Genomic DNA, 16,499 nt, shown 5'->3' with positions numbered 1-16,499 from the left:
CTATACTTTGTTAAAAATTTGACTGAAATAAAAATGACAATAAAGTTAGTTAAATAATCAGGACGCCAGGTGGAAAATAGACACAAACCACCAGCCCAGCGGTGGTGAATTTTGGCTACACCACTACCAGTTTTCCTCAACCTAGAAACCCGTTCTCTTCAAATATGCTCACATGAGCACCATTGGAGCAGCACAGCATGTTTAATTGTGATTCATGAGTACCATAAGCACCACAACCTTTAATTGGGGATCGAAAATCAGTGCTGCATACATGTCATAAACTTCCCCAGTGTGCCGGTGCAGTAATTACTAATTAGTTGCAGATTAAGTGATTGAAGACATGCTGGTTTGGAACAAAGCAAGTGTTACAACAAATTCTGATTGTGGAAACAGGGACTGTCTACAGGAAATGCAAGGCAAGGCTGATATTAGAGGAACTGGTAACTTAATGAACAACTATAAGCTGTTTTTATGACTATAGAAAATGTATTTATTGGAAATCATCATTGCTTTGATTAAATTAATTGTAGGCTATAGGGTTCTGGAACTATTTACGCTCTTCTCTATCCATCTGTCTGCCTCCTCTCTCTTTTGTTCTCACATTTCCAAAGATTATCTAGTACTTATGATGAAATATTTTCCTTAGTATTTGGTCTGTAACTAAGTGTGCTGCTGTCAGGTCTACCATGTGATAGAGAATGTTGATGTCAGCGGGACTAAACTGAATAAATAAAGGTTAAAATCAATATAAAATGATCATGGGTGTGAAAAGCAGGATTTGAGTTAATTGACTTTCAATTCAACTTACAATTCAACAGTAATTCAGCAAGTGGATTTTCTTTGAAAAACAATAATTAATAACAATAATAAAAATAAAAACGTATTTTTTTTAAAAGCTTCTGTGCCCTACCATTAACCAGTGCTAGGGAGTTTCACTACATGTAATTCAAGTAATAAACACCCTGCCTGAACAATAGGCCTAAATAACAGGAGTTGATAATTGGTCACAATGGTAGGCTAACTGTATTGTTGGGAACTGTATAATATGTACCATTGGTAATTGTATGTTGGGAACTGCATAATATGTGGCACGTCCTACTTGTTATTAGAGTTAGAATGCACTTAGATGAGGCTTTATAGGAACTTTACATTGATGATGATTTTTTTTTTTTTGAGTGATATGCAATGTATCTGTTATAGCCTAATGTGGTGTATGTGATACACATGCTATGTATGAGTGTAGTGTGCAATGTAATGGAACAGCAACTATCTTGGTCCTAATGGGTTCTTTAAGGCTAAAAATTGTATGTAGCCTAATCTATACTGATATAATTTTTTTCGTTTTTATTGCATGCCGGACATATACATATATTAATTCACAAGGAAAGACAGCACAAGAATACACAGAATGAAACATGTTGCATTAACAACTCAAAATTAATGACAGCACAGAGGGATGACACAGGACATGATAAAATATGGACTAGACCAGACTTGGGCAAAATACGGCCCCAGGGCCGGAACCGGCCCGCGGACCATCTCAATCCGGCCCGCAACGTCCTCAAAGGAAAACAAAACGACCCCCAAAAAATCAATAAAAGGCAGCATTATGTTAATAAATCTCGAGGCGAATGACTACAATGAGTCTGTACTGCTATTTAACTCGATTCCAACAGAGGGCGCTGTCTACATTTAGATTGGACTAACACTAAAGGCCTCAAGTTGACTCTTGCTCACCTCAAGTGACAGGTTAGTAACGTTAGCGGTTGTGGTGACAGAATCAGAGTTAGGATGAATGCTTCAAAAAAGAGAAAAGTTGACTCTGAATGTTGCGTTTTTAACCAAGAGTGGACATCTAAATATTTCGTCACAAGTGTCGGTTCAAAGGCAGTATGTTTGATATGCCAAGAGAGTATCGCGGTGTTCAAGGAATACAACATCAAGAGACATTTTTCGACCAAGCATGCTAACTATGCCACAAACTTGTCATTGCGGGAAAGAGAAGAAAAAGCCCTGAAATTGTCTTCCAACTTAATTGCCAGGCAGAATATTTTTACAAAGCAGTCAACCATCCAAGAATCGGCAACGAAAGTTAGCTACATGCTGTCACACAAGCTTGCGAAACAGAGCAAGCCTTTCTCTGATGGTGAATTTTTGAAAGACTGTATGGTAGAGGCGGCTAGCATACTGTGCCCTGACAACAAAGCTCAGTTCGAAAACGTCAGTCTGTCTCGTCGCACAGTCACCCGGCGTGTGGAAGTAATTGATAAAGAGCTGTCTGCTGAATTGTCATAAAGGGCAGCTGACTTCACATATTTTTCCATCGCGCTGGATGAGAGCAGGGATATCAAAGATACCGCCCAGCTACTTGTTTTCATTCGAGGGATCAGTGACAGGTTTGAAATAGTGGAGGAATTTCTTGCCATGGAGTCGATGAGGGGGACAACAAGGGGATCGGACCTCTACGACAGGGTGTCAGGATGTTTGGTGAGACTGAACCTGCCATGGACTAAATTGCTGAACGTGACCACTGATGGATCTCCGAACCTCACCGGGAAGAATGTCGGGCTCCTGCGGACGATACAGGACCGGGTAAGAGAGGACAACCCCAACTCAGATTTGATCTTCCTACACTGCATCATTCACCAGGAATCCCTGTGTAAATCTGTGCCTCAACTTGATCATGTCGCTAAAATGGTGGTGAAAATCGTGAACTTTATCCGGGCCCGAGGGCTTAACCATCACCAGTTCATCCAGCTACTGGAGGAAAGTGAGACAGAACACACAGACGTGCTGTACCACTCGAATGTTCGCTGGCTGAGCCTGGGGAAGGTGTTTCGCCGTGTGTGGGAGTTGAGAGGAGAGAGAGGGACGTTTCTGGTGACTGTCGGTAAAGCTGACGAGTTTGCAGAGTTGCAAGACCCGGATTGGGTGTGTGACTTGGCATTCGGGGTGGATGTAATGGGCCATCTGAACGACCTCAATCTGAAGTTGCAGGGGAAGAATGTGTTCGTGCACGAGCTGTATTCATACGTGTGAGCGTTCAAAGCCAAGCTGACCCTGTTTTCCCGACAAATGACCAACAAGTGCTTCACACATTTCCCAACACTGGCCACCCTGGATGTGCCACCCTGCCACACCGACAGATACACCACTACTCTCACAGACCTCCACACCGAGTTCAACCGACGTTTCTCCGACTTTGCTAAGGTTGAATGAGAACTGGAGCTGGTGTCCTCTCCCCTTTCATTCGACAGCGAGAAAGCGCCCCCGGATGTGCAACTAGAACTGATTGACATCCAGTGCGACCCTGCTCTCAAACAAAAGTTCACTACATCCACACTGGACAACTTCTACGGCTCACTGAAGGAAACACAGTTTCCGAACCTGCGCAGGCACACACAGAGGATGCTTGTTTTGTTTGGCTCCACTTAATGTGTGAAAACAAACTTTTTCTGTGTTGAACTACAACAAGTCACGTTACAGATCATGGCTGACGGATAAATATATGTCCTCTGTGCTGCGTATTTCAACGTCAGACATGACGCCAGACTTGCAAAGAGAGGTGACCGTCTCAATTGTTCCCATTAGGCTAAATTACATGGGTAGGCAATGCTTTTCATGACACACAGTGTCATTCATAAATATCTCACAGTTATAATTCATTCTCATAGGTTAGTTACAGTTACACAAGTAAAACAGAACAGAAAATGAATTAATGTATTCATGTATAAGACAATGTGTTTGTTCATAAATAGTAAATATTAGCCTAATCTTTTCTTCATTCAGTGATGCAGGTCTGTACTGCAATGGTATTAAAGTTTGAGTTAGCTACACAAGTAAAAACAGTCTCACACAGTTACACAAGTAATAACAGAACAGAAAGTGATTTGAGTAAAGTTAATTAATGTATATATTCATGAATATGACCATGTATTTGTTCATAATTAGTGTCTGTGAATATTAATATTTTCTTCATTCATTGATGCAGGAATGTACTCTAATGGTAAATATAAAATTTTGATAATTGTAAAACAGTCCATATTTATAACATAATGCAATGTGTTTCATCAGTGACCTATGCAGTGGTGCATATCAGACAATTGGCAAGATGTAGGCTCATTTAAAAGTTGATACTGCATTTAAGTGGATTGTTTTGTGTAAGTAAATCTTTTCATTGTAACCTCAGAGTACACCAGATTGACACATACAGCTGTAAAAAAAAAAGTCAACATTTTCTAACAGAAAGTTCTTGTTTTTTGAAACAAGGACCCAGGCCTTCTGGCCTGGCAAATAGCCTATTGTAAAGCAATCTGTCATGTCTACCAAATTCATGTAGTTTAACATAATTCAGTACTATGTGTTTCATGTTTCAATTCAACTGTCTAATGTGTGGCCCTTCGCTTACTTTATCTAAGTCAGTATGGCCCTCTGGAAAAAAATGTTGCCCACCCCTGGACTAGACAGACAAACATTCAATGTGGGCAGAATCCAAGCTCAACAATGGAATCCCAACACAAGTGCAGAATCCCACGTAAAAACGCAAGACCCCGGGGAGCCCGCTCCGAGGGCAGCCATCTCCCCATCACTGCTCGAACAGAAACCCCCAGGGACGCTGCCGGCACACACAACACCACCTGAGCATGCATACACCAGCAAGCCCGCTCGCCCGCAGATGACCTGCAGAGGAGAGGGGAGGTAAATGTCAAAGCCACAACCAGGAGACAAACCAATAACCACAGCAGAGCAATCCTGAAGTACTTCCACAAACCAGACAATCAAATCGCCCCGCAGACCTACTAGCACACTGCCGACCAGAGAAGCAAGGACACCCCCAAACGCCCATGTGAAGGCAGAGACCCCCAAGGAACAAAAGGCACACAGAGTCCCACACCCTGCCAGAGAAGATGAGAAATAAAGCACCCCCACCACTGCCAAGCACCGCAAACAAAGACCAGCACCAAAGAGCGGCCCCAGGCAGGAGAACCCACCCCAGGCCCCCGACACCCACTTACACCCACAGAGACTTTGTCAACGCAGGGGAGGACACACACAAAGAAGAAAAAAGCAAAAAAATGATTCCACAGGGCCCCATTATTGAGCATTTATACAGGGCTTAAAGACCTCCGGCACTGTGCCAGATTTTCGGCATGCGGACGTTTTAGATTCACAAACTATTCTCGCAAAAAACAAACTCACTCCCCGTGGGTTTTTGTTTTTGATGTGTTTTATTCAATCATGTTCAGTGCGGAAAAGGAATATTTTACAATTACCAATGGAATGTGAGTAACGTTTGTTTTTTTTATCCAATGAACAGCGAGCTACTTTCTATCACCATGTAGCACCGATTCCCTAGTGTAGCACAGCTGAAATATGGAAATGAAGCTTATGAAAGGCCTACACATAGCCTGTGTCGCCAGATGGTAATTTGATGACCAACTGGTGGTGTGAGGTATTTACTATTAGAGGATAAAACTAAATGTTGGTAAACCTCAAAGGGAGTGCAGCAAATAAAATTACCACAAAAGAAGTTGCATGTTGCAGCTTTAACATTTTGAATTGATTGAACTGAAAGTGAAAGTGAAGTAACCCCAATCCTGGTGAGAAGTGTGTGTGTGTGTGTGTTGAGACCATGATTGTAACAGAGCTTGGAACAAATTTTGCGACGGAGACTTGCGCAGGGCATGGCAAGGGGTAGCGACCATGATAGACGGGGAAAAAGGGACTAGGACCAAGATTCACTGCGAGGATGACATGGCCTTTGCCAAAGAACTGAACAACTTCTTTTGCAGGTTTGACACGGATAATCATGCACCCGAGTGCAACAGCCTGTGCCAAAACCTGGGCCTCGGTGAGTCCATACCAGTCACGGAACGTGATGTGGTCTTGTCCTTCAAGAGAATCAACCCAAGGAAATCAGCCGGACCAGATGGCCTGGGGGGGCTTGGTCCTCAAGGAGTGCAGACACCAACTCTGCTTTATATTTAGAACTATATTTCAAATCTCTTTGGATCAGCATCACATCCCATCTGCATGAAAAACATCCTCCATAATACCTCTACCCAAGACCCCAAAACCAAGCTGTGCCAATGACTACAGGCCAATTGCTCTGACCTCACTAATCATCAAAAGCCTAGAACGTCATAATACTGTCACTCATGCTACAGGACATCAGATCCAAACTCGACCCACTACAGTTTGCGTACAAGGCAAGGCGTGGCACTGAGGATGCCCTTCTCTATCTCCTCCACACTATCTATACCCACCTTGACCAACCAAAGACATTCAGCCTTATAATGTTTGTGGATTTTTCATCAGCATTTAACACAGTCAAACCACACTTCATGCTACAGAAACTTCTGGCCATGGGGGTCAACACCAACATCATCTGCTGGGTAAACTGCTTTCTTACTGGGCGCATCCAGACGGTCAAAGTCAACCCCACCCACTCTCCCCCTATCACTACTAACACAGGAGTCCCCCAAGGTAGTGTCATATCCCCAGTACTATTTACCCTATACACCGACCAATGCAGAAGTCATTTCCCAAATTGCCATAACATAAAATTTGCAGATGACACAGCAATAGTAGGGCTCATAACCAACCAAGAAAGTGAAAACAACTACATGAACGAAATAAAACTATTCACCGCCTGGAGCAAAACCAACCATCTCATACTCAATACCAAAAAAACAAAGGAAATGATAATTGACTTAAGGAGCAGGAGGAGCATACTGGAACCGGTCCAAATTGACAACCACGACATCCACACCGTTGACAGCTACCGTTACCTTGGAACCATCATCGACTCAAAGGTCACCTGGAATATCAACACAGACCATATACAGCAGAGGACAACAAAGACTTCACCTTCTACGAAAACTACACAAATTCAATGTCAACAGTTCCACATTACACCACGTTTACCAAACCTTCATGGAAAACATTCTCACCTTTGGATTCCTCGCCTGGTTCAGTTCCTTAACACTCGTCAATAAAAACAAGATAACCAAAATCATTAATATCTCAAGCAAAATATGCAGAATCAAATGCCGGGACATTACATCACTGTTCAAATCACGTGCAATACACAAGGCAAACTGGATCATAGAAGACACTACTCATCCACTCAACAGCCAATATGAACTAGTCCCATCAGGACGCAGGTTTCGGACCCTACTCCGCAGGACAACAAGAACAAATAAAACATTCATCCGCACATCCATAGGACTAATCAACAACGGACTCTGATCACTGTTCCCCACTGTTCCCCATTTCCCCCCCCCATTTCCAATCATGTATGTTTTGTGTCCTGTTATGACATTAATGTGATGTCCTGTTTGTCTTGTGATGATGTTTCTTTTATTTTTGTTTGTCGTTTGCCACCGATGATTGTACAGAACAAATTTCCTAACGGACAAATAAATATTCAAATATTCATTCAACAGAGCTTGGATTTGCCATGGACTCAACATTACTTCCAAAGCTGTTTCCTGTCAGAATGGAGTCAGAGCTTATTCCCTAACAGCTGACTGTAGTAGAACACAATATCAGATGGCCTGATCTGACATACCAGGCAGGGTCAAACTCAATGTGTCTGTACATGTGTGTGTGTGTGTGTGTGTGTGTGTGTGTACACGTGTGTTTCCTGGTGGCAGGGAGCTTTGGATTACACCGGCATGCCTTCCCTTCAAGACTGCATTCTGTGCTGAGTCACTGCCTCCGTTGCCATGGTAACCAAAGAGCTGAGGAGTGTGTCTGTGTGTGTGTAGTCCCTACATACACGGTTCTTACAGGAACTCAGTGGCCTGTATTTCTGGCAGGTTTGATGTTGGAGAACTGAGTGGAGTCATGACATGGGGAGGAGGAGGGGGGGGCAGAAAAAGGAGGAGGAGGGAGAGCAGGAAGACGAGGAGAAGGAAAAAGTGGAGGAGGTAGAGGAGGGGTGAATGGAGGAAGAGAAGGAGGAGGACAAAGGGGGGGGTGAGGAGGAGGTGGAGGAGGGGTGGGAGAGAAGGAAGAGGGGAAAGAAGAGAAAGAGGAAAAGGAAGCATGTGGTATTGCGCATTGTGTTTGATTGCTCTGACAGAGCAGCAGCTTCCCTGACAGCAGCAGATACAAAGCGTTGCTCCTCCAGCTGGATGTGTTTAGTCATAATGCTGTTCAATCAAAAACTAAGCCTGTTTCTAAAGATAAAAATGTTGTCCTTTTAGTTAAATGAGATGAAATGCAATGAGATGCGATGAGGTGAGATGATATGCGATGAGATGAGATGAAATTTTAATTTAATTGCAGCAGCAAGTCGTAATAGGATACAGCAAAGAAGAATAGGATGTAGGCTAAATAAGAATAGAACAAATGGGCGGTATATAAACATACACAACCAACATACTCAGATATATAACGTAGAAATGTATGAATGTGCAAATATAGAATTACAAAACCAAATATTTAAATCTGAGTCGCATTTTGAAATGTAGTCATGTTACATATTGTGAATATACTGTATAGAAATCTATTATCACAAATCCTTTTCAATATACTGTATAACAAAACCATGACATTTACAATGTTTATAAATAAACTTTTTTTTTTCCTATTTCAAAGAAGACATGGTGATCAGAGAGGGAAGGGTAAGCCCTGAGATAAAGAATGGTTCATGTAATCTGAACCCATAGTTAGACAGCTGGGAAAACTGTGGCCAGTTTGACCTCTGACCTCTCCAGAGGACACAGACCTCCGATATATGCCCACACCTCTACCCTACACACATATAGACACAGACATAAACATACATACATGCACGTACATAAACACAGACGTACATACACAGAAACACAAACATGTTATTTATGGAGTTTCTGTGAGCTGATGATTCTCTGGCAAGAAAACGTTAACAACGCTGCTGCTGGGGCGCCCCGGTGGCTCACCGAGTAGAGCGCGTACCATAAGGCTCAGTCCTTTCCGCAGCGACCCGGGTTCGAATCCGGCCCGCGGTCGTTTACTGCATGTCCTCCCCTCTCTCTCTCTCCTGTGCCTTCCTGGCTCTCTCTCACTAACTCTGTCAAATAAAGCATAAAAATGCCAAAAATAAATTAAAAAAAACAATGCTGTTGCTTTATGTCCAGCAACTGGTTTTGACAGTACTGTTTCACCTGCTACAATAGGTGATAGTAGGGCATACAGCAAATCTACAAAGGCACTGAGGACATTGCATTTTTGTACATTTAATAGAAGTTGTTATAATGACGAGAAGTGGACTCAGTTCAAAGCATTAGTTGGTATACTGTAGATATTGCACATAGGTAACATATGTAAGATTTCACTTTAAAGGAATAGTTCACCCAAAAGGCAAGGCAAGGCAGCTTTATTTGTATAGCACATTTCATACACTTAAAAAGTAAACTAGTGCAGTTCAAGTCAAGTGAAATAGAAAGATAAAAGAACACAACAAATACTCCCACTTTTAGATGCATATTGTGAGTGAACCCATATGTTTTTCTTTAATTTTCTTAAAGAAAATTTTTCAAAACTGAAAATTCAGTCATTATCTACTCACTCCCATGCCAGCTGAAAGTTGGGTGAAGTTTGTTCGTCCATACAGCAGGCCCTGAGCTCCACAGCGGAATGGCGTAGAAGCCTTCTCCAAAACAATTGAAGTTGCTGGGGACGGTGAACAAACAATCCCAAAGTGACTTGAAAAGACCGACATTTACACCATTATTTAGCTGAAATCCCCACTCTAGCTGTTGAAAAGTACACGTTTGCGCGCACCCGAGATACAAGAACGAGTGTGTAACTCTTCCTCGAATTACAAGTTACGAGTCAATCTGAGTTTGAGGGAACACACAAGACTGTTTGTAGAGTAAACCAAGATAAACAGAGGTGGCATTCTGTTCAACCATCAGACCGCTGTGTGTGGCATTGCTGTGTGAATCACTGGCTTTCCAGATAGGTTCAGACAAGTCAAGGGTGGAGTACAGCTGAATTAGTGTGGCTTTGAATAGTCCTTATGGTAAAGGTACCAAAAGGTGATGGCAGTGTAATGCCTTTCACTGATTGTCATGCCTGAACATGCTTTGTGTGGAAAAGCATGGCCTGTAGAAGGTGGCAAAAGGCTGAAACGATCACAGTCAGGGTTTGTATGAGGCAGAGGTGTTACTGCTGTCAAGTTACTCCTCTGACTCAGACAAACCTCCCTGGTGAAAAATGAATTGGTGGAAAGTAAAATAAAGGGATAAGAAAAACAGGAAGGAAGGATGCATTTCAAATTGCCTTTATGAGACGAGGGGGAATCAACATAGTCCAGGAGCTACAGGACACATGTCCACGTGTCTCTGTTTCATCATTTAGCCTTAGTCTGAGGCCCTGGGTCTTGTCTTCTCCATCATCAACCACATGATGCCAACACTCATGGGAGATATGTTAATGTTGTTACGAAGGCTATAAAGCCTTGTTCCAGGTGCCCTGGTGGCTCACTGGTCTGAGGTGTGCCACATGGATGTGGCGTCCTGGGTTTGGGTCCAGCCTGGGACCTTTGCCGCATGTCATGCCCCTCTCTCGCCCTTCTTCAGTGTCTCTCTATACAGTGACTTTCCAATAAAGCAGAAATGCCCCCCCCAAAAAACAATCTAAAAAAAAAAAAAAAAAAACTCGCTCTCAATCCAAGAAAGGAAATGACAAAACACTTTTATTATTCCAGTATTTTGCATGGTGATGTATTACCTCTTCACTAGAGGTAATACAGAGAGGAGAGAGATCCAACAGACATTGGATCTCTCTCCTCTCTACTGTGAAAATATGTCTTTATTGTTTGTGTCCATTACAGGCCACTGTAAGCTGCGTCGATGTTGTTCCCACTGGTCCCCGGTAGGGGTCAAGAGCATCAGTCAGCTCACTGAGCTAATGTTTTACTGAGGGAACATTCTCTTTCCAGAACTTGCTTGTCTGATCACTCTCCAATGCCACTTGCTTGTCACTGCTGACTAATGCCATTGTAACTGTGTCCGCATTGATGAACACAGAACCTATGAATGTCATATGTATACGTATAATTTGCAAGTGTATATGTACAGGACGTACAGTATAGTTTAGTGAGTAGAACAAGCCACTGCCAGGGTTAGCGGTTCCATTCCCTGTGTAGCTCAATGGGTAGAGCAAGGCACTAACTGCCAAGGTTAGGGCATACTAAAAATGTAAGCATTTGTGGTACTGTAAGATGCTTTGGACAAAGGAATCCAACATGCATTTTTATGTATTATCTAAGATTCTTGTGACTGTATTATGTATTAGGTATTATAATGTATTATGTATTATTATAATGTATTATACAAACATTTCTCATGACACTGCTGGTGAATGTGGACTTCAGCCTTTCGTTAGAGATCAAAGCAGCTTCACATTTCACTCATTAACAGAATTGTTCTGCACAGAAGTCACCTTGTCCCTGCAGAGCACTGCAGCCCTCTCTCCCTTCCTCTTCCTGATTCTCTGCCCACCCTCCTCCTTACTACTTCCTCCTTCTAGCGTCATCACTACGTCCACACTACTACACCTGCATAGGTTGCTGACTGGCTGAATGGATCGTGGCAGCATGACTTCACCCCCTCCACGTGGGACTGGGGGCAAAAATGGGCCACAGTGACCTCTGGAGGTTTGACAGGAGAACTAGACTGCTTGTGTGAAGAGGCATCAATCATGTTCCCACCACAACTACTCTACTCCAGTCCTCCTCAGCAAGGTCCTCCCACAAGAGGAGATGTAGGAATCTCCACCCCCTTTTAGATCACCTGAGCTATGAACCAGGAAGTAAGGTCTGCAGTATTTCTCTGTAGTGTCCTTCCTGTAGGCTCACCTTCAACTTCGGACCATCTCAGGCATGCAGATATTCTTTCCATACCATATGATAGCATTTCACCTATAGAAAAAGAGGCATATTGCAATCAGAATCACTTTATTAACCAAGTACAATTAATGTAAAGGATTTTCTCTTGTTGGCATTACTGCAGCAACATATTTACAGCTTATAAGACAATACATGTAGTGCAGAATTTTCATATTCACTTGGATAGACTAGCTCATCAGCCTAATTGTTCATTATGTTAGGACACACATGGTAACAAACTGGCATACATGCAAAGTTTAAAATGCTCACATTGATCTTTTTCACATCTTTTTGATTCCATACTTTTTGGTCATACTGTAATGATTTCCTAATTCTTCTCCTTAGTCATCCTTCATCCATGTCAGAGCAATAAAAGCCAGAGACATGGAGCCCTGCTTGCCTTTGTCTGAGAGGCAATAAGCTGAAGGTCACACTGCCTTGTTACTGCAATCATCGGAGAGAAGATACTGCACACACGCACTCTTTTTGCCAGTATGAAAAAAGCCCTCTGCTCAGCATGCAAAGCTGTGTTATTAATAGCAACAATACATTTTGGAGTATAAGGCGTGACACAAACACAGAGAGAGAGAGAGGGAGAGAGAATCAGATTGCTCCTCTATATGGAGGTTGTGTCCTCCACAGATGTCATTGGGTGATGGAAAAGTACCGGCAGACCCAGAGGAGAACCACATCCCTCCATGGGAGTGGGGATTAAATGATTAGCCTATCTTCACTTTCATTTGCTCTCCTTACTCTGTCTTTGTTTCCTGTTCTACACAGAGCTGCCACTCTTTGAGTGAGAGAAAATATTGAATGTCACATTCAGTGAGCTTCTGCTGCACAACCAATGAATGACCTTCACTGCACTTTGTAGTATCCTACAGTCAGTAGAAGTCACTACCACGTAAGTGTTACTATGAACTCTGTTGTACTGTTGTAACAAGGACTTTTAATCATTTGATTCCATCTGTCATGAGTGTGGTCAGAAGAGAATGTGGCCATCAGCACCTTTTTATTGCCGTTATAGAACAGGGGGTGAAGTTTTCAGGTCAAGATCCACTAAGGAAGACCAATGCTATGTGAATGTGACCTCCATTTTGACTTGATGGATGAGGTTCATTAGGTTCACTTGATGGAGGCCCATGTGTCTGATGAGTGTTTTTCTCACCTTGTCCATAGTTGACATGATGCATGGCAAAGGCAGCGTGTGTCTGCCCCCTACTGAGAGTCTAACTGCACTGCATGTTTGCTCAAATAGCTGTACATTTAATGCACTTGGCCATGAAAGTGTATCTAATTCAAATTATATTTTTTAGAGTGTATGCAAGTCTAGAGAATCATATGACTTCTTTCTCTCACACAAAGCAAAACAACCTGACAGAGTTTAAATGATTTTTCAGCCTAATGATGCCAATCCTCTGGGATCGTGGGGCCAAAGTCAAACTGAACCTAATACTTTTTGAGGGTTTCCTCTCTACCGTCCTTCATCCTACAGTAATCCCCAGAAGCTCAGACTGTGGGGAACGCACACATTGAAATATACATAGATGATCTTTAAAACCCTCATCTAACGTTACAACTTATGTTACGATTTGACTACTTTGCTGTTGGAGAATTAATGTCACCGGACTAAATGGGACCAAAGGAATCAGTAACAATAAACAGTTCAATATGTAGATGATTAGGAAGTGTGTGTGTGTGTGTATGTGTGTGTGTGTGCGCGCGCGCACACTGTGTTGTCTTTCCTGCTGTGAGTAAAATTAACACTGTCTGAGGTAAACACAGCCTTGTAGCCCAATCCAGGTCATTTGAGGTCCATGTCAGTCAGAACGTGGACTGGTGTGATTTACTGGCAAAAACCAAGACTGTCATCGGCTTTTCATCTGAGACCGATCAGATCCAATCAGTTGTTTGCTTTTCCAGTGGTCCTTTCCCAGTGTAACAGTAACCTTATTCTGAAACAAACAAATGGACCCCATTTGTGTTTGTGATGCTGTATCCCACTGAAGCGTTACTCTTCAAGCTAAAGTAAGTATGCAAACAACAGAGGCTTCTTTAGTTTTTTCTGACAATGATAAATGCCACAAAATTAAACACTGCTCACAGATAAGTACTTAAGTAAAAACAGACACCTATAATGTTATACACCTGAAATTTTTGGACCACTAGAGGCCGAAACAAACTGCAACACATTTGTAAATAACACACAGCAAAGCCAATGCACTACGGAGGCCTACAATGGACATACACTGCAAAGCATTGTGCATAAAAGGCTAATAGTACCTACAGAGAAGTGTCGCCAGTTACCACACTTTGACAGATCTTTCTCCTGCTGGAGGTTACATGTCCCACAATGACAAGTGAAGAATAAGGTAGCAAGTTTACTAGTTTACCAAGTTTTCTTGCTCGTGTCATAGATTCTGCCTTTACAAGAATTTTGTTTCAGGAATGGGAGGGGGTGAGGGCCGCTTTTTAAAAGCGAGGGAGGTGCAGAGCTAGTTTAAAAAAAATGAAAAGCTACTGAATGGAGTGGGAGGAGCTTCGTTCCGGAGCGGAATTTGACAACAAGCTTTAGAAAAGAGGAACAGCAACACAGCTGGCCCTTGTGTGTGGATATATTTTTTTTAATATCATTATGTCTCAATTAAATCTCCACATAGCACACATTAGTTTCAGGATTGGCTGTTGTATCACTTGTCATTAAGGTCTGTAAGGTCTGTTATTGCTTGCTAAATGTCTCAATAGCCTGAACCAGAGCATTGAAGATTCACACTGCAAGCGTTGTACCCTGGTCCAGCTTCTCATCACTGTCCTCGTCCCAGTTCACAGCACCCATGCTAATGATGCTATGAGTAACCATTTTAGATCAACACGTTATTATCATTTGGCTTAAGTGTAACCAGCCAATGGCAACAACGGATGTGAAATTGAGTCCTGGGTGATGCTGAAGGACACTAATCAAATTCTCTTAATTATCAGTCCTGTTTATTATAATGAATATAGAGCATGGGGCTAACACCAGGGTTAGGGCTCAGTTCCCATTGTCACCCATGATAAAACTGTCTGCAGTCCTGGTGCTGTAAGGATAAAAGTGTTCACCAAATGTTGTATCTCCTCCAAGTTCTACTCTCATCATGATGTATAGAGAATACACACCACAGCACTGCCATACCAGTGGAACAGTCATTGGCTGCCCCTACACCAGCTTACACCAGTGCCACAAGTATGTATAAGTATCAAAGTAATAATCTTTTTCATATAAATAAATGTTAGTTTGGCTACATCACTATCAGTTATTAATTATTAATTATTTTTCTATCAGTTATGAATATAACACAATAGTGATTCACCCTATAGCCAGTTCATGAAAGCTTTTACATTTTCTGTTCTAAACACCCACTGTTCGACCTACTGAAAAATCCTTCACCTACAGAAACTCAAACTTCATAAACAGAAAATCCAAGGAAAAATATGTTGCAGTACTGGCCACACTGTTTGACTGACAAAATAAAACCACACCACAGCAATGACCGTTTAGCACCAAAGATGCCAACAAAATAAACAAGGATCTCAAGGATTACCACTGACAATCTGTCTCTGCTTAGACAATAAACACATATGATTACACATAAGGGCTAATACTATTAATCTTAATCATGTAATGTCAAATAAACTTGAATTCTAAAAATAAAAACAATTGCTCATAAATTCCGCACACAGAGAATGCTGAAACACATTGGTTAGATGCGTAATTTTGCCTTGTTTCATCAGAATTTAAAAAATGCCAGAAAGCAGCAATGACACACATTATTATCTTATGTTTCATGAAAACCTGATCAGTGGCATCTGAGATATTGTGTGTGTCGGACAGAAGGATGGACGAACAAACAAAAATAATTTTAAGTATGGCAATTGCAGGGTCCAGGCACATTTTGAAAAGACAGACATGCACAGGTAGACAGACACGCAAACAGACACGTGTTGTGAAGACTGGGTTAGGGTTAAGGCTAATTTTGTGTTAGTCCACGACTTCCGTCAAGCATATAATTTAATTGCAACCATATTGTTCATTGCACATTGTTCAAGTTATTCACAATGGGCAAACTTTCTGTTGGAAAATAAGAGGCTGACAGGCCTATAAGAGACTGATGCTTTACGTACTGAGCCAAACTCCTGTCATGATCTTACTGAAGAGAAAATAATTTAAGGGAGAAGTGTTGTGATTATACTGCAGCTTATGATTGAGAGTGCTAACCACTTAACCACATACCACATTATAATGCTCTTAACAAATAAATCAATACTAAATCACATGGGGGTAAAAAAATTGCTGCTGCACTGCTCTCTATGGGTTGAAACTTTAAAGCATGTTGCACTTCTGGCCACACCCCAATCAGTAATGTCAAATCATCATTGACATCAATGAATTGGGGTGTGGCCAGAAGTGCAACATGCTTTACAGTTTCAACCCATAGAGAGTTTAGAAAGTTTTCAGCAGTATGTGATTTAGTGTTGATTTACTGTTTTCATGATTCAAAATGATCCCTTGCACATCATCCTGACAGTATTACATGTTTTTTGCTAGTTCGCTATTCATGACTTTGTGATGGACATG

The 16,499-nt window shown here is 41.9% G+C and overlaps 1 pseudogene; it reads left to right on the top strand.

Moving 5' to 3' along the window:
- The first annotated feature begins 2,424 nt into the window (after nt 1–2,424).
- Nucleotides 2,425–3,219, top strand: LOC139931920 (general transcription factor II-I repeat domain-containing protein 2-like; annotated as a pseudogene).
- Nucleotides 3,220–16,499: the final 13,280 nt, after the last annotated feature.

This window comes from Centroberyx gerrardi, chromosome 21 (assembly GCF_048128805.1).
Source record: "Centroberyx gerrardi isolate f3 chromosome 21, fCenGer3.hap1.cur.20231027, whole genome shotgun sequence".
NCBI lineage: Eukaryota > Metazoa > Chordata > Actinopteri > Beryciformes > Berycidae > Centroberyx > Centroberyx gerrardi.
Note: the sequence above shows the minus strand (reverse complement) of the source record. Positions and strands in the feature narration are given on the sequence as shown.